The sequence below is a fragment of the Giraffa tippelskirchi genome, chromosome 3, assembly GCF_054371585.1.
Source record: "Giraffa tippelskirchi isolate mGirTip1 chromosome 3, T2T-mGirTip1v1.2.pri, whole genome shotgun sequence".
Taxonomy (NCBI): Eukaryota; Metazoa; Chordata; class Mammalia; order Artiodactyla; family Giraffidae; genus Giraffa; species Giraffa tippelskirchi.
Genome location: NC_137277.1, coordinates 14226636 through 14246611, shown reverse-complemented (window position 1 = coordinate 14246611; position 19976 = coordinate 14226636). Strand labels below are relative to the sequence as shown.

General features: G+C 43.2%; 2 long non-coding RNA genes across 2 annotated transcripts in view; one reads left to right on the top strand and one right to left on the bottom strand.

Annotated features, from left to right (window-relative positions):
- Positions 1-64: 64 nt before the first annotated feature.
- LOC145541102 (uncharacterized) overlaps positions 65-19976 on the bottom strand; it is a 103465-nt gene continuing 83553 nt past the window's right edge. The window contains exons 3-4 of the long non-coding RNA XR_014078774.1: positions 5813-5933; positions 65-518 (exon numbers count right to left, since the gene is read on the bottom strand). This is a non-coding gene — a long non-coding RNA (uncharacterized LOC145541102). The remainder of the gene's footprint in view (positions 519-5812; positions 5934-19976) is intronic.
- LOC145541104 (uncharacterized) lies at positions 300-18772 on the top strand. The gene is made up of 3 exons (XR_014078776.1): positions 300-361; positions 6039-6160; positions 16925-18772. It is a non-coding gene; the product is annotated as an uncharacterized LOC145541104 (long non-coding RNA).

Here is a 19976-nt window from a genome sequence, read left to right as displayed (position 1 = left end):
CTCATCAATTGTTTGCATTTGGTAACATGTTAATTATACAAATAATTAGCCTTGAGACTAGACATGAACATGAAAGTATAATGAATAGTTTCGCTAATTGCTCTTTTCTGTTATGGACAGTCCTTGATCCAAATTATTAACACCTCCAATGTTCAGCCTGCTAAATTCTCCTCTTTCACTTCATGGAAAAGCCCAAATCAGTGATGACAATTAGATTTCCTCTGTCATGCCAACCCTGACCTGTTGATTATGACTCTCCAGAGCACTGTGTTGAAAAGCATTCTGGTGGTGGTGGTTGGGGAGGGGGGGCAGTCTGGGCCCCAGGGGCATCACATGATGATAGATGAGTCTGTTCACAAAGGTGAGTATGAATTGACAACAGGTGAGCCAGAGGAGCTGCCATCTCTAGCCTGAGCATTGAGAAACTGACTTCTGCCTTGGACATCATTTGTTGTTGTTGTTCATAGTTTTTACTTCCTGTTCCCTTGAACAATCCTTCAGGTGAGCTGTATTCTTGGCTAGGAAAATAAAAATGAACCTGTCATGGATTGTCTTCTAGTAAGAAAGGCATAAATGGCCATACAAATCAAAAAGTACTGAGTGCTCTAAAAGTAACAGATACGGTGACACAAAGGATCAGAGGAGAAAATGGATCATTTATAGAAACAGGGAGGCTGGGGCAGAGTGTCTCTTTTGAGTTGATCCTTAAAGGATAACTAGAAATGGTGCAGGGGGTGTGCTAAAGTGAGAAAGGCTCAGCATTTTTTCCTTTTTTGGGGGTAGATGATGAATCACTTGCTGTAACGGTAAAGAAGGAAATGTGAAACAGGCGGATACAAGGGAAGAGTTCAATGTGGTTGGAATGTAGGAAAATAAAGGAAGGTAAAGCTGGGAAACAAGGGTGGGCCTGGGTTGTGAAGGGCCTGGGAACACCAGGTTAGGAATTCTCTAGAACAATGTTCTCTCACAGTGTGTCCACAGGATGCTCATCATTTTCATGTAACAAAAGAATCCTGTTGTCAACTGTTGGAGAAACATTGAATAAAACACATAGATTTCTATAACAGAGAAGTTTGAGCTTCTAAAATGCTTATATACACTGTAGATTTCCAAGAGGCACTTGCAGTTTGCAAAAATCCAAAACTTAGTGATTGTAGAATGTTTTTCTTGGGCACCTCATGAGGTTAGCATTCTGCCGAAACTTTATGCAAAGAATGATGCCCACAGAGTACATAGTCAACATTACCTGCTAACTGATCAACTGATCTTCTAGGAGCCTGTACTAGTGCTACAGGAATACAGAGAAGATTCTTTGCCCCCGAAGAAGCCATCAACCCCTTCCCTCCCTCTCTGTTAACCCTTGTGCTTTATTGTTTTAAGCCTCTGTCTTCAGCTGGGATCAGTTGTACTATTCATTCCTGGAGCTCAGATTCATCCCCTGATAAAACCTTGCCTTGTTTCAGAGCTCTGATAGTACCCTGTTTTAAGTCTCCTGTCATCCTGGATCCCAAACATGGTGCCAGCACTCAGCTCCCTGATGCCCCCAACCTGCCTGGACTCTTTCTTAGCCACTGCTCTGATCGCCACATATTTTGAGTGCTTCTGGTCCTCCTGGGAAACCTCAAGCTTTCCCCACTCACAGCCATGGGGTGACTGTGGATCTGGCTTCTGTCACTTGTTCAGAAATGAGGCTCCTGTTTGCTGTATTCTGGGGAGCTGGGCTCATGCATATCTGAGAAATATCATTCTGCCTTTCCTGGTTGTTGCAGCTTCCAGGGGAGATTCTATCATTCTGCTCAGAAAAGATGAGCAAGCAACCTCTAAATTTATCATCTGATTATCCCCCCCATGGAAGAGAAAAATCTTAGCAGTGACATGTGAGAGCTGTAATCCTTGAGTCGATTGGGCAAGATTAGGTGGGATCACTCAACCATCTAGAAGCAGCAGTGGAATTTCTAAAAGTGTTTAGAGACTTGAGACTGTCTCTGTTGGGTGTTGAACAAGAAGCCAACAGGGGTGAGATTAAATGAGGCTGGTTGAGTGGGCAAAACCTTAGCAGACAAACTTTGCTGAGAATAAGGGCATGACAGGGAGGGAGAGTACAAACTATAAAAGATGACACTGCCATTATGAACCAGCTGTTGTGACCCAGAAAAAGGACTTGGGATTCATTGCAAGAGTATGCAGACTCTGGGCCCACAGAGGCCTACGTGTTTTGTGAAATTATTAGGAAGAATAAGGAACAAAAACACAGAAAACATTACCTTTGTAAGGAATGTGTAGCTTGGGTGGATGCATTTCAAGAAATGTGACGAGACATTTCAAGAAATGTGACGAGGCATTTCAAGTGGCCCAGGGACTGGACAGGCTTCTGTTCCAGGCCAGGGTGGAGGGTGACAGGGGATGTGCTACAGTCTAGAAAATTACTAAAGGTGCAGGTAATAGGAACACAGGCCAAAATACACTTGTTAGAACTAGGAAGTGTTCTGAGACAGTCTCAAGATTTCAAGCAAGTAAAAAAATGGTTACTAAACGTATGGCATTCATTACCCCCTACAAAGAGGTAGCACAGGCTGAAAATAGAAATAACCTCCAAACTGCTCACATAATATTGTGCCCACTGGAACTACCATATATGACTGAGTGAAATCTGATTGTCATAGATGAAATAAAGAGGCCAGTTGTGTCTTCCTAACAGACAGCATTAGCTTTATTCTCAGCATCAGTGGAAAAGATCTTGGGTTAGAATTACACATGCCAATCTTACTTAAAAAAATAAGGTAATGTGCCTGCATGGTATGTATATTGTCATATTATCAAGTGCCTACCTTTTATTGGATACCAGGCTAGGCACTTTATACATGATCTTTAATCTTTACAATAACACAAGAGGTAATAATTATCCCCATTTCATAGACAAGAAATTGCTCAGATAGGTTAAATAACTCTTCCGGGTCACAGAACCAGTAAAATGGAGGCAATGGAACACTCTTAATGGTAACATTGGACTTCCCAGGTGGTGCAGTGGTAAAGAATCTGCCTGCCAAAGCAAGAGACACAGGTTTGATACTGGGTTGAGTTGGGACAATCCCTTGGAGAACAAAATGGCAACCCACTCCTGTATCTTGCCTGGAAAATCCCCATGGACAGAGGAGCCTGGCGGGCTACAGCCCATGGGGTCACAGACTTGGACATGACTGAGCATGCACGTGTGTGCACACACACACAGCCAGCCAACAATCCTCCAAATGATGCTTTTGTCCTTGACTCATTGCTAAATAAAATGACCTTGGCCATTATAAGATCAGCACATTTGTTCATATTCCTCAAAAGTTCAAAGTACAAGAGAGAACAATTGGGGTCCTGGGGCTGAGACACAAAGGGAATAAAAGAGCTGGATAGGGGTTAGGCATTTCATGTGTTCTGACATGTAGTTCTCACAAAACCCATTTTGGAGTTGAGAAGACAGTCTTCATAGGTCTTTTACTAAGAGCCCCCAGTGCATAGTCAACGGACTTATTATGTGAAACTCAATCTGTCGAATGCCAAAGCTTCGTCCCTTCTCTCTCTCTCTCCTACAGGGAGGCAACCTCAGAGGTTCCTCCATTGCCACAAACTCCAGGGGGACTTTGCTCTACACTTGCCATGTGAGTGCTGGTAGGGGCAGAGGAGTTCGGTGCATACAGAAATTCCAGTTGGAATTGTCTATTTTTCAAAAGTCTTTATGGAATTTGTTATTAATATTGCTTCTGCTTTATGTTTTGGTTTTGTGGCCATGAGGCATGTGGGGTCTTAGCTCCTTGACCAGGGATCGAACCCTCGCCCCCTGCAGTGGAAGGTGAAGTCTTAACCACTGAACCACCAGAGAAGTCCCTGGAATTGTCTATTGAATGGATGTTCATCAGTCCCATCCTTATCTTGTCAACATTTTGACAAGTTGTCTTGTCTAGTCGGCTATCATGTTGGTTTTTAACAAGGCGGATAGATCTTCTGATTTCTCTAAACATTGAGGTTTCTCAACCTCGGCACACTGGCATTGTGGGTGGGCTACTTTGTTGTTGGGGGCTGTCCTTTGCCTAGACATCATAGAATGGTTAGCAACCTCCCTGGTCTCTACCCGCTAGTTAGCAATAACATCCCCCTCCCCCACCAGTTATGACAACCAAAAATGTCTGCAGACCTTGCCAAATGTCACCTGAAAGAGAGAGGGGGCAAAATCACCCTTGGTTGAAAACCAAGGCTGTCACTCAAGGGGGCCACATGGCCGCCTTGCCTTTCCACCAAAAACCCAACAAACCAACTCACCCCTTCCAGGTATGTCAGCCAAGGAGTGGTGGTCCAGTGAACACCTGTGAGTGGGGCCTGGCTTTTCTGCTTTGGGGGAGGGAACGCAGTACACAGATTGCTGGCCCTGGACTTACTCGATGCCCCCACGAGATGTGAAAAATGTAGAGCTTTCAATGTGCAGATGGCTCGTGCTGCTTAATTACCAGCCGAAAGCGTGCTAACATTTTCCTCCCTCCCTCTGCCTGCAGCAGCCCGCCAGGAGCAGTGGAGGCATTAACTGCAGGGAGTGGGTGCCCTTTCCCGCATCCTTATCACACACTAATTATTTGATTCTAAAGAGACAAAGTAGAGAGAATGTAACATATGATTCTGATGACAAACAGTTTTTTAACTGTCTGCTGTTCCCAGTGACTAGAGCATAGGTGCTGGTTGCTAAGCAACTGGGAAACTGCAGACTCGTGTACTGGCTATGCTGGTTTCGGAAATGAGCCATAAAAGGAATTCCCCAGTGAGAAGGGATCCCATACCATTGCCTGGTTGCCATGGACACTATATATAAGTGATGGATCCTGGGTTATAGGCCGTTTAAGAAAAACTATGTTAACACTGCTGAAGGCTTGAATGGTATGAGACAGGTATGGAAGACATCTTCTTCTACGTTATTCACCCATCCAGCCCCTTCTCACGTGCTCCGCAGAAAGAGAGGTCTGAATCTAAGTGGCTGAGACATTCCATCCAATTTCAGCTCTCCTCTTATTTAATATGTTCCAGTCTTTGCTAGCGTTAGAAGGGAGTCTGCAATCTGGGGAGCAAGTCTTTAAGCAAGAAAAGATGCCTTGGGTGGCAGACAGGCTGTCTGTCTGTCTATCATCCAACCCTGTTTGGGGGCCACACAGTGCCTGGATCAGGCACCAGGGCAACTCTCTCTGTTCACAGGTTCTATTGGGATTTAGCAAAACAACAGATTAGCGGCGAAAAAGACAATAGCCGTGACTCCAAAATTCAACTGGTGTGTCAGGCAGATCGAGGCACACAATGGGCCACTGCGATTCTGTCAGAAATTAGAAACAGACCTCAGATAATAGGATGAAAAATCTGAGGCAAATATAAAGATGTGGAGCTTAACGTACAAAGATGTGCAGGTTTAACCAGGCTTCCTCTGCTGAACAGTAGAATAGACAGGGCTTGTTGCAACCTCACAGGCTACACAGCCTCATGGACAGGAGACTTGGGACACTAGACTCTAAGCCCCAAGCTCACAGATGGGGAGACTGAGGCCCAACCGGCACAGCAATTTGCTGAAAGTCAGAGAGCACAGACATTTCTGAGGGGAGGTCTGTAAAGGACAACTGTGCATTGTTAGTTTTGCAGCATAACCAATTGCCCCCCAAACTTAGCAGATGAAAACAAACACTTCACTATTATTAATCAACAAGGACCTACTGTGTATCACAGGGAACTCTATTCAATATTTTGTAATAACCCAAAGGGGCTTCCCAAGTGGTGCTAGTGGTAAAGAACTCACCTGCCAGTGCAGGAGATGTAACAGATATGGGTTCAATCCCTGGACCGGGAAGATCCCCTGGAGGAGAGCATGGCAACCCACTCCAGTTTTCTTGCCTGGAGAATCCCATGGACAGAGGAGCCTGGAAGGGTACAGTTCAAAGGGGTGCAGAGATTTCAGTATTGTAAATCAAACAGTACTTAAAATTTTTTTTTTAATTTATTGTGTTACGGTTTCTGTGGGTCAGGAATCCAAGAGCATCTCAGCTGGGGGCCTCAGACTTGGAGGTCTCTCACAGGCTACCATCAAGGTATCAGAGGGGCTGCAGTTGTCTCCAGGCTCCACAAGAGGAGGATCATTCATGTGACGGTAAGCCGACCTGAGATCCTCGCTGGAGATTTCAGTTCCTTGTTCCGTGGGCCTCTCAGTAGGACAGTTTACAACATGGCAGCCGGCTTCCTCATAGTCAAAGATGGAAGCCACAGCCTCTTTAAACCTAAGCTTACAAGTGATGTCCCATCATTTTGGTCATATTTTATTCATTAGAATTGAGTTATTTAATACAAGGTCTATCCTGTACCGAGAGGAAAGAGATTCCATGAGGGCAGGGAGACCAGCTGGGGATCATTAGCTATCACAGAAGCTGCCTACCACCATAACCAAGTATGCTTCCAGGATCCAAGATGGCAGAGGGGGAGAGCCAGGGAGCCTAGGAAAGGGCAGCTAAGAGAAGTGATAGATAAATATGAGGAAGAGAAATATAGTAGTAGAGAAGAGAAAGAACCTGGAAGAGTGGGAACAGAAATGGTGGAGGAAGGGAATTAGGTTAGGGAGTTGGAATGATGGACAAGAGTTAAAAGAGAAAATAGTTCCTGGGTTTTGGCACCAAAAACAAACAAAAGGATGGAGAATGAATTGGGAGTAGAAGTAGGGGAAGAGAGCTGGGAAGCCAAGAGCTCAAGCAGACAGTGTGAGAGTCTCATTCTTCAGATTCCCAGACAGCCTTGCACTGTCATGAGCAGGTATACCAGAAATAAATGTGGCACCAAACGTTTACTTCTCCTGAATCCACTGAGAAATTCTGCCGCTTTATTAACTGCATGGGAAGTGAGAAGAGACCAGCTTTCTCTCCCTTCAGCCCAGCTCTTGACTCCCTGTTTGACTCTGGGTTTAGTGACTCAACCACGCTGGAATGCAGGGTTCTTATCAGCAAAATAGACAGGTTGGCTGGATGATCTTTGAAGTTTTTTTCTAGCTCTGAAACCTCACAAATTACACATCAGGGACTAGAATGAAGAGTCAGAGTAGAAATGGTCCCTGGATCTGATACAGGCTGCCACTTAGGCAGATCTGATGCAGAACTGACCTGGAGTCCATTTTGCCAAGATGCCAGTCCATCAGTGTGCCTCTTGAGGGAAGTTCAGCTCCACATTTTTTGTAGTATCTCGTGCAATAGAGACTCCGTGAGCTTAATTCTCAGCACCAAGATCCCCATCTGATGCTATGTTAGGAACTTAGACTCTTCAACCCTCAAAATAGTAGGAAACCACTCAAGGCATGATTTGTTCAGCTGCCAGAGAGCCATTAGGGATAAAGACAAAGCAGGACTCACCGGGAACATAAGGACCTAGGGCCTCCAAGATACAAAAACTAGGATGCCTGGGTTTAATCACTCTTTTCAGTTGTCAGTGTTTGGAGCTGGTTCAGTTCAGTTGCTCAGTCGTGTCTGACTCTTTGTGACCCTATGAATCGCAGCATGCCAGGCCTCCCTGTCCATCACCAACTCCCGGAGTTTACCCAAACCCATGTCCATCAAGTCGGTGATGCCATCCAACCATCTCATCCTCTGTCGTCCGCTTCTCCTCCTGCCCCCAATCCTTCCCAGCATTAGGGTCTTTTCCAATGAGTCAACTCTTCGCATGAGGTGGCCAAAGTATTGGAGTTTCAGCTTCAACATCAGTCCTTCCAATGAACAACCAGGACAAAAGGACAGCATCCCATACCTCTGTTGGACCCCTGCCTACTTGGGCAAGTTATAGATGGTCTGCCTGCCACACCATGGTTCATGAGGTACCCAGAGATATGCACACACTTTCAAAAAGTGTCTAAGATACATAGAAAACAAACATATGGATACCAAGGAGGGGCAGGGGGTGGGATGAACTGGGAGACTGGGACTGACATATATACATTACTTTGTATAACACAGATAATTAATGAGAACCTACTGTATAACACAGCTTCCCTGGTGGCTCAGCAGTAAACGATCTGCCTGCCAAGGCAGGAGACACAGGTTCAATCCCTGGGTCAAGAAGACCCCCTGGAGAATGAAATGGCAACCCACTCCAGTATTCTTACCTGGGAAATCCCATGGACAGAGGAGCCTGGTGGGCTACAGTCCATGGGGTTGCAAAAGAGTTGGACATAACTTAGCAACTAAACAACAACTGAATATAGCATAGGGGACTCAATGCTCTGTGGTGACCTTAATGAGAAGGAAATCCAAAAAGAGTGGATATATATACAGCTGATTCACTTTGCTGTACAGCAGAAACTAATACAACATTGTAAAGCAACTATATCCTATTAAAAAAAAAATTTTTTAAGAAAAGCATCTAAGAAGCAAGTCTTTGTTAATCATGGAAATCCCCTGATGGTGGAATAAAAACAATCTGGACTATAAAGGCTGTCTATACTTGCTTCTATATCTTCCATCTACTGCAAGTGATGGATGGAGCATTTTGAAAAGGCTTGATATTAAGCCTTGGTTGTGGCCACTGGTTCCATTTCCTAGTGTTTCTATATAAAGAAAATATTTTGAAGGAAAACTTCACTTTCCTAATAATAAGTCTCTAGGAACCTTTTTCTGATTTGCAGAGAATTCTGCTAGAAGACACTTAACAATGAAGGAGAGTGGGTGTAGTAACTCCCAGGCATGACGGAGAAGCTGAATGTAGCAGATGCGCTGGTGTCCTGCCCACAGCCACTTACATTTGGCTTGGCTTCCATTTGCCAGCATTTTACCATCCAAGAGCTGTCTTGGATTTCGACAGCCCTGCCTGGGAAGAAGGTAGAGTGCTAGGAAATGATTAAATATCATCCACTGTCTCCCCCAGAAGCAGCCCTCCACCAGTGACTGAAGGAGCCCAAATATAAATAACCCTAGGTTCCTCACCCTCACATGGCACAGATCTGAGGTGTGTCTTTACACTGTTTCCTAGAGATTCCCCGGAAGGATCAAGCCCCACTACCTTACCTAAGTAGTAACCAGCTCCAAGATTCACCTTGTATTGACTTCCTTCCCTTGCCTGTATCAATTCCCCCTCTCCTACTGGTGTCGGATGGCATCACCGACTCAATGGACATGAATCTGAGCAAACTCTGGGAAACAGTGAAGGACAGGGAAACCTGGCATGCTGCAGTCACAAAGAATCGAACCCAACGGAGCAAATGAACAGCAACAATAACTGGTGTTTCCTGGCATGACTTCTCTAATAAACCATCTGCCCTTAAACTCTTTTCTCGAGACCTGCTTCTAGGTGAATCCACACTTCTGCTAGGCAATAGGAAGGAACAGAAAAAAAAAAAAAGCTTGTTATTTAAGGATTTCTGTAAGCAGTGTGCTCTCCTGGTACATTTATGAGTTTGTTCACAGTGCATTACCCTCCTTTATAGAAATACTGTACGACAGATTAGGTAAAAAGTACTACCCACAAGACAGACAAGTCAGAAATGAAGATGAAGCATCTCTGAAATGGTCAGGGAGGTTGCTAGGAGCACTGATGCAATTTACAAAACTTCTGTTGACTCACAACTTTCCTGGTAGGGGCATCCCTGGAGATGCACGTCCAGAGAGTCATCCAGGAAAAGGCACTGACGGGGGACCAGCATCTTTTCAGAGGAGACGGTGCTGGAGCTTGGCGGTACCCACACTGGATCATATGTTTTGCCTCCAGCAGCATCTGGTCCTGAGGCTGCACTGGTGTGGAGTAGTGGGGGAAGGGAAAGCTGAGACACCATAACTTGAAGGACAACTGAATAGGAAGCAGCTTACCGCATGTGGCCTCAATTTTCCTCTAAAAGCTCATAATACAACTGTCAAAAATGGCACTCTGAACCCAAATTATGAGATAATTATGTTCAGAACCAAATTCAACACAATAAAGGTTATTTGCTCACAAGCCCTAGCAACCGTCTCATAAGGGGAAGAAAAACACTGTACAAAAACAAAATGTAAACTCACAAGGCAGTAATAAAACGAGCGCACAGCTATTCATTTCAAGTCTATTTTGAAAAGCCTTTGATAATACCAGTAATTCCCCGTAAAGCTCCTATTCTCCTGCCACAATTCCCTTCTGGAGATAGAAAAAGGTTTTTCTGTTCTACTGTCATTCCGTTTAGGGAGATGAAGTCCACTTTCCTTCCCAATTTTGTGTTTTTCATTCTTAAATAAAGTTAAAGAAATCCCTGACCACTTTCTATCCAGCTAAGCCTATCGCCTAGGCAGGCCTCAGCAGCAGTATCCATGTGGATTCTTGTTTTGCACAACAACATTCATCCAATGGTCTTAACAAGGTGCTTAAATGGAGCCCAAGAGCCTTGTCCACAAGGTACTGAAATGTTCCCCCAAAAGGTAAAAAATTCAACCAACCATCTGCCAATTTCTAAATACTCTGATGCTTCCAAGCACGCAGGCCTGGTAGTCTTCCATGTCCTGGAGGATGCCAAGGAGGCTGAGCAACTCCTCAGGGTACCACTGGCAGGTGTACATACAACAGAGGAAGGAAGAGAGAGGGGCTCAAGATACACCTTTGATTGCAAGAACAGAAACCTACTTAAAGGAAGAAGGTGATGGCTATATAATCCCATGGACACCGAGAAAAAGCTGAGCAATCAAGCCTCGACGAGTGCGGGGACTGGCAGCAGCTTCGGGGGGTGGTGGGGAAAGGACAGGCAGGTCTGTGTGCAGCATGGGGATGGGCATGTGGGCACTTAGTCCCCTTAACACAGGAAGACAGGAAGAAAAAGGAATAGAAGCTGGGGAATTACATGATAGGAACCAAAACAAAAAGGAAGGTACGCATTAACTGAGCAGTGAAGAAATGTCATCAACAAATGCTTCAGACAGCAATCAGCACCTCCCTGGCACCAAAGGCCGGCCTGTCCCCTTCAATCAACTAGAACTTGGACTCTGCCTACTGTCCAAGCCCCTTCACAAATATGCATGTGCCCACAGTTAAGACTTCTCCCCAGTTTGCTCCTTGGAGAGACACTGCTTTGGGAAACATCCCCATTGCCCTCCTTTCTTGTTGCAAGTAATAATAAAGCCTGCCTTCTAGGTGTGGGGCAAAGATCGGCTGTCCCTAATGTAGAACTAGCCTTTTCAGTACTACAAAGATACTGCAAAGACCTCATTGATCCACACTGGTCATTCTGATTTACATGGTTTATATTCTGATTTTTATGAACTAATTTTAAAGAAAGTTGTATTCATTGAAAGGATCAGACAACAGCCAGGACACAGAAGCAACCTAAATGTCTGTTGACAGATGGATGGATAAAGAAGATGTGGTACATATATATATATATAATGGAATACTACTCAGCCATAAAAAGAAACAAAAGTGGGTCATCTGTAGTGATGCAAATGGACCTAGTGTCTGTCACACAGAGTAAAGTCAGATAATGAAAAACATATGGTATATTAATGCATACACATATCGAATCTAGAAAAATGACACAGATGAACCTATTAGCAGGGCAGGAATAGAGATGCAGTCATAGGGAATTGACTTGTGAACACAGGGTGGGGAAGGGAAGGTGGGTTGAACTGGGAGAGTAACTGACATTTATACACTACCATGTGTAAGATAGCCAGCTAGTGGGAAGCTGCTGTATAGCACAGGGAGCTAATCTCATTGCTCTGTGATGACCTAGAGGGGTGGGGTGGGATGCGGGGCGTGGGAGGAGAAGAGTACAAGCACAGAAAATGGGAACTGCATTTGAAATTGAGACCAGCAACTTAACCTTTGTGTGTGTAGAAAGTGTTAGTTGCTCAGTTGTGTCTGACTGTTTTCAACGCCATGAACTATAGCCTGCCAGGCTCCATGGGCTTCTCCAGGCAAGAATACTGGAGTTGCCATTCCTTCTCCAGGGGATCTTCCCGACCCAAGGATTGAACCTGGGTCTCCCACATTGCAGGCAGATTCTTTACGATCTGAGCCACCAGGGAAGCCTGGTTATTGCTATACTAAAACCTTATAGGAAACGCAAACCAAAAAACTACAAGAGATACACACACAAAAAAGGAAAAGCAACTGAAACACAACAGTAAAGATGGTCATCAAACCACAAGAGAACAGAAAAAAAAAGAGGAAGGGAAGAAATAAGACCTACAAAAACAAACCCAAAGCAATGAAGAAAATGTCAATAGGAACATATATATCAATAATTACCTTGAATGTAAATTGATTAAATCTGCCTACCAAAAAACACAGATTGGCTGCTGCTGCTGCTAAGTCGCTTCAGTCGTGTCCGACTCTGTGCGACCCCATAGATGGCAGCCCACCAGGCTCTGCTGTCCCTGGGATTCTCCAGGCAAGAATACTGGAGTGGGTTGCCATTTCCTTCTCCAATTCATTCAGATTGGCTGAATGAATACAAAAACAAGACCCCATATATATGCTGTCTATAAGGGACCCACTTCAGATTAGGGACACATACAGACTGAAAGTGGGGAAATAGAAAAAGGTATTCCATGCAAATGGAAACCAAAAGAAAGCTGGAATAGCAATACTCATATCAGACAAATAGACTTGAAAACAAAGACTATTACAAGAGACAAGGAATGACACTGCATAATCAGTGGATCAATCCAAGAAGAAGATATAACAATTACAAATATATATGCACCCAATAAAGGAGCACCTCAAATGCGAACCAAAAGGACATTTGGTTAAGCCAAATGCTAATCTTAAAAGGGGAAATGGACAGTAACACAATAATAGTGGGGGACTTTAACACCTTACTTCCACCAATGGACAGATCATCCAGACAGAAAATTAATAAGGAAACAGCCTTAGTTGACAGCTTAGACCAGATAGACTTAATTGATATTGATAAAACATTCCATCTGAAAGCAGCAGAATACACTTTGCTTCTCAAGTGCATATGAAACATTCTCCAGGATCACATCTTGGGGCACAAATCAAGCCTCAGTAAGTTAAAGAGAATTGAAATCATATCAAGCATCTTTTCTGACCACAATGCTATGAGATTAGAAATCAATTACGGGGGAAAAAAAACACAACACAAAACATGGAGGCTTCCCTGGTGGCTCATATGTTAAAGAATCGGCCTACAGTGTAGAAGACCTGGGTTCAATCCCTGGGTCAGGAAGATCCCCTGGAGAAGGGACTGGCTACCCACTCCAGTATTCCTGCCTGGAGAATCCCATGGACAGAGGAGCCTGGCAGGCTACAGTCCCTGGGGTCACAAAGAGTAGGACATGACTGAGTGACTGACACTTTCACTTTTCATGGAGACTAAACAATATGTTACTAAACAATCAATGGATCACTGAAGATAACAAAAAGGAAATTAAAAAAAAAAATACCTAGAGACAAATGACAACAAAAACATGACAATCCAAAACCTATGGGACACAGCAAAAGCAGTTCTAAGAGGGAAGTTTATAGCAATACAATCTTATATTGGGAAACAAGAAAAATCTCATACAATCTAGCTTTATACCTAAGCAGCTATAGAAAGACAAACAAAACCCAAAGTTAGCAGAAGGAAAGAAATCATAAAGATCAGAGCAGAAGTAAATGAAAGAGATGAAGAAAACAATAGAAAAGATCAAAGAAACTAAAAGCTGATTCTTTGAAAAGACAAACAAAAATGATAAATCTTTATCAGACTCATCAAGAATAAAAGGGAGATGACTCAAATCCATAAAATTAGAAAAGAAAAAGAAGTTACAACTGACACCACAGATACAAAAGATCATAAGAGACTGCTTCAAACAAGTTTATGCCAATAAAATGGACAACCTAGAAGAAATGCACAAATTCTTAGAAAGGTACAACCTTCCAAAACTGAACCAGGAGGAAATAGAAAATAAAAACAGGCCAATCACAAGTACTGAAATTGAATCTATGATTACAAAACTTCCAACAAACAAAAATCCAGTACCAGAGAGCTTCACAGGGGGATTCTGTCAAACATTTAGAGTTAATACCTATCCTTCTGAAACTCTTCCAAAAAACTGCAGAGGCAAGAATGCTCCCAAGTTCATTCTACAAGGCCACCATCATCCTGGTACCAAAACCAAAGATATCACAAAAAAAGAAAACTACAGGCATATATCACTGATGAACATAGACACGAAGATCCTTAACAAAAGACTAGCAAACAGAATCCAACAATACATTAAAAGGATCATATATCATGATCCAGCGGAATTTATCCCAGGGATGCATTGATTCTTCAATATAATAAATCAATCAATTTGATACACCACATTAACAAACTGAAGAATAAAAACCATACAATCGTCTCAATAGATGCAGAAAAAGCTTTTGACAAAATTCAACACCCATTTATGGTAAAAACTCTACAGAAAGTGGGTATAGAGGGAACCTATAAGGTTCAACACAATAAGGGCGTATACAACAAATCCACAGCAAACATCATTCTCAGCAGTGAAAACCTGAAAGCATTTCCTCTAAGATCAGCAACAGACAAGGATGTCTACTCTCACTACTTTTATTCAACATAGTTTTGGAAGTTCTAGTCATGGCAATCCAAGAAGAAAAAGAAATAAAAGGAATCTAAATTGGAAAAGAAGTAAAACTGTCACTGTTTGCAGATGACATGATACTATGTGTATAAAATCCTAAAGATGCTACCAGAAAACTACTAGAGCTCATCAATGAATATGGTAAAGTTGCAGAATACAAAATCAATACACAGAAATCTCTTGCATTTCTATACACTAACAATGAAAGATCAGAAAGAGAAATTAAGGAAACAATCCCATTTTCCATCACATCAAAAAGAATAAAATACCTAGGAATAAACCTATAAGATATTGATGAAAGAAATCAAAGATGATACAAACTAAGAGATATACCATGCTCTTAGATGGAAAGAATCAATATGGTGAGAATAACAATACTTCCCAAAACAATATACAGATTCAGTGCAATCCCTATCAAAAAATATCAATGGCATTTATTTTACAGAAAGGATGCCATAAACAAAACAAAAAGACAGCCCACAAAATGGGAGAAAATATTTGCAAATGAAGTGACCGACAAGGGATTAATCTCCAAAATATACAAACAGCCCATGCAGCTCAATAAAAAAAAAAAGAAAGAAAGACAATGGGTGGGGGACTTCCCTGATGGTCCAATGGTTAGGAATCCACCTTGCAGTGAAGGGGACTTGGGTTTGATTCCTGGTCTGGGAACTAAGATCCCACATGCCTTGGGGCAACTAAACTCATGTGCCCCAATTAGACAGTCCGTGTACCACAACAAAGATTTCATGGGCCACAACTAAGACCCGATGTAGTCAAATATTTTTTAAAAAATTCATTAAAAAAATGGGCAAAACATCTAAATAGACATTTCTCCAAACAAGAAACATGGATGGCCAAAAAGCACATGAAAAGATGTTCATCAAGACTAATTATTAGAGAAATGCAAAACAAAAGGACAATGAGGTATCACCACATAGCACTCAGAATGACTATCATCAAAAAGTCTACAAACAATAAATTCAAGCGAGTGTGGAAAAGGAACCCTTCTACATTGTCATTGGGAATGCAAATAGGTACAGCCACTATGAAGAACAGTATAGAGATTCCTTAAAAAACTAAAAATAGACCTCCTGTATGATCCAGGAATCCCACTCCTGGGCATATACCCAGAGAAAACCATAATTTGAAAAGATACATACACTCCAGTGTGATTGTAGCACTGTTTGCCGTAGCCAAGACATGACGGGGGAGCCTGGCGGGCTCAGTCCATGGGGTCTCAGTCAGACACGACTGAGCGACTTCACTTTCCCTTTTCACTTTCATGCATTGGAGAAGGAAATGGCAACCCACTCCAGTGTTCTTGCCTGGAGAATCCCAGGGACAGGGGAGCCTGGTGGGCTGCCGTCTATGGGGTCGCACGGAGTCGGACACGACTGAAGCAACTTAGCAGCAACAGCAAGACATGGAAACAACCTAAATGTCCACTGACAGACGAATGGATTAAGAAGATATGGTACATAGGTGGAATAATAGCCATTAAAAAGAATGAAATGGTGCCATTTGCAGCAACACGGATGGACCTAGAAATTGTCATACAGAGTGAAGTTAGTCAAAGACAAAGACAAATATCATATGATATTACTTATATGTGGAATCTAGAAAAATGGTACAAATGAACATATTTACAAAACAGAAATAGAATCACAAGTGTCGAAAACAAACTTCTGGTTACTAGGGCAGGGCGTAAAAGGGTGGAAGATAAACTGGGAGATTGGGATTGATATATACATACTACTATATATAAAATAGATATCTAAAAGAACTTACTGTATAGCACAAGGAACTCCACTCAATACTCTGTAATGACCTACATGGGAAAAGTGAAAGTGAAGTCACTCAGTCGTGTCCGACTCTTTGCGACCCTGTGGACTGTAGCCTATCAGGCTCTTCCTCCATGGGTTTTTCCAGGCAAGAATACTGGAGTGGGTTGCCATTTCCTTCTCCAGGAGATCTTCCCGACCCAGGGATTGAACCCGGGTCTCCCGCATTGTAGGCAGACGCTTTACCATCTTAGCCACCAGGAAAGGGAAAAAGAATCTTAAAAAGAGTGAATATATGTATATGTATAAGTGATACACTTTGTGATACACCAGAAACAACACAACATTGAAAATCAACTCTACTCCAATGAAAATTTTTTTTAAAAAGAAGACTATTATCTCCTTCAGCACAGGTTCTTTAAACCTCTTCCAGCTCCCTGATCAGAGCCTTTGTCCACCCCTCATCTGTTACTCCTCCCAATCTTTCTAATTCTTACCCATGCTTTCCTGCTACTCATTTCATAACCACACTCTCTTGTCCCACAGCATGTGATCTCTTTGGAACTTCCGCAGCCTTTGTGTATTCCAGTGTGATGGAAGTTATCACTGGAGGTTAGGTGATGCCTTTAAGATATCCTGAGTTAATTGATGCCTAGAACATGCCCCAGGGAAGACCCTGAACACCGAAAATCATCCTGATCTGCTTGGCACCCTCACCTCTTTTGCTACACAGACACTTACTCTGCTCTCATTGCTGGTTTCATCTGGGACTTCACATTTCTGATTCCGACCATAAGAGTTCTCCATGCTTTTTGATCAGACTGGAGAGAGAGTGCGTGCAGGCACAGACGTACCAAAGAGGAAACAGTAACTCTGATGGTCCTGCCTTCCTTCCTTCTCTTGCCTTCCTGCCCTCAGCTGCCTCTGAAACATCCAAGTGCGAGACTGCTACACACCACTCAGGTGCTGAGGGGCTCACACAGCTCCATCAGCCCTGCCCCTGGAGATAGGCTTGGCCAAGGTCAGGCTGAGCCTGGTGCCTGTGCAGATGCTTTGACGTTGACCGTACAGGAGGGTGTATCCTGCTGGAAAGCCTGTCCCTGGAGATTTGGGTCCTGCAGCTCCTACCTTCATTTCCTCTGCCCTGATTCTGATGGTGACAAGGGATCAAATGTACTGCTGGCGTCAGTGCTTGCCGATTACCCAAGAGTCCTCACAAGACACCTCTGGCCTGCAGCCCAAGTTCCATGAGGGTAGTAATAAACTCTCACTGCTTTGGAAGTGTAGCACTCAGCACTGATCCTGGCCAAAGGCAGCTGATTCTTATCAGAGGCTGAAGGACGGGTTTTACTAGAGTTCCCATGCCCGAACTTGAAAAGCAAGTTCAGCTGCCCCTTGACTCCACTCATTTGGGGTTCCATCCTGTTCTTTAAAAAAAGGCCAAATGCTCTAGCTCTGTGATGACTCTTGAGATCACCGTGCAGCCCAGTGACCACTGGCTGCAGGTCACTGAAGCTGACCAACTGTGCTGGTTTGCCCGGGACTGAGGGGTCACCTGGGACTCTGGCGTATTTGATGCTAAAAGTGGGAAAGTCTCAAGCAACCCAGGACAAGTTGATCAGTTTTTCAAAACTCTTGCTGTCAGAACCCTCATGTGTGCACAGGATAGAGTGTTTCCCTGGAGACTTGGATGGGAAAGAGCAAGGAGGAACAGGAATTTTCATCATCACCACGTAACTGGACTGTATTCTAAGTCTTGTCAAAATGGGATGTTGATGGTTATTTGTAGGTTGAGGACCGTATCTCTGGTCCAGAACTGGGCCATGGCCCTGGAACACTCAAACCTTCCTTTCCTCCACCATCCACTCCTTCCTGCAAGGTCACCAGGGAACCTCTACTCGCTGAGGACAAAGTTCAGCAAAAGGATGCTTACTCTGACACTTTGGCCCCAACCCTTACTGTTAAACTCCAGTGAGTTGGCCAAAATCATTCATAGAGCTGAGTCAGAAGCAAAGCATATATGCAATCCTGAAGGTCAAACCATGCCAATGTGAGGAAAAGCCATGCCAGCAAAGTCCCCTTTGAGCAGAGACAAAGAAGAAGGCAGGGGTACATGGGGGCAAGAGTATTTGCCCTAATGGCCAAAGTCGGGTGGGTCTCCTAGCCAGGGCAGGGGGAATATCAGTTGAGCCTGAAACCAAGACCCCTCCTACCCCTCAACCCCTTGTAAGCACTGCCATCCAAAATCAGGCAGTGGCTGAGTCTTCAAGCCGTGACTTATTTTCCTGGAATCCTTACATGCAAAGGATACAAAGAGACTGTGCATGTGCTCTGGACCTTTAGCTATTTTAAAACTTCTATGTCTATAGCCCATTAAAATGCCCTGATTTGACCAATTTATTGAGCTTGCCTTCTTTGGGGGGAGCCAAGTTTCCTCTGCTTTGGAAGCCATTACTGTGTAAGTATAAGTATGTAAGTATTCACAGTACTGGTGGTTAAGAGTCCCAAGCTTTGGTGTTTTTAAAGGTATCTGTTATATGGGAAAAGAATCTAAAAAAAATAAGAGTATGTATAACTGATTCACTTTGCTATACACCTGAAACTAATACAACATTGTAAACCAACCACACATTGCAATTAAAAATAATTTCTTAAAAGATATCTTTGATTCAAACAATAAATGCTGGAGAGGTGTGGAGAGAAGGGAACCCTCCTACCCTGTTGGTGGGAATGTAAACTGGTACAGCCACTATGGAGAACAGTACGGAGTTTCCTTAAAAAACTAAAAATAGAGCTACCATATGACCCTGCAATCCCACTCATAGGGAGAAAAACATGATCCAAAAGGTACATGCAGCCCGATGTTCATTGCAGCATTGTTTACAATAGCCAAGATACAGAAGCAACGTAAATGTCCACTAACAGTGGAATGGATAAAAAAGATGTGGTACACATACCCAACAGAATATTACTCAGCCATTAAAAAGAATGAAATAATGCCATTTGCGGCAATATGGATGGACCTAGAGACTGTTACATTGAGTGAAGTAAGTCAGAGAAGGAGAAATATTGTATAACATCCTTTCTATGTGGAATCTAAAAAGAAGTGATACAAATGAACTTACAAAACAGAAAGAGACTCACAGACTTAGAGAAGGAACTTACAGTTGCCAGGGGGAATGATGCGAGGGAGGGATAATTAGAGGGTTTGGGATGGACATGTAAACACTGATAGATTTACAATGGATAGCCAACAAGGACCTACTGTACAGAACAGGGAACTCTGCTCAATGTTATGTGGCAGCCTAAATGGGAGGGAAGTTTGGGGGAGAATGGATACATGTATATGTATGGCTGAGTCCCCAGGCTGTTCACCTGAAACTGTTACAGCATTCTTAATCAGCTATACCCCAATACAAAATAAAAAGTTTAAAAAATAAATATCTGTGATTGGCTTAAGGTGAAACTTTAGCTTCTCAGTTTCCTCACCTATAAACTTGACTGAACTAAATTTGGGGCATTAAGGTTTCTTCTGACTTTATGATTCATCTCTCTCTCCCTCCCTCCCTCTTTCTTCTCTCTCTCTCACATACACACA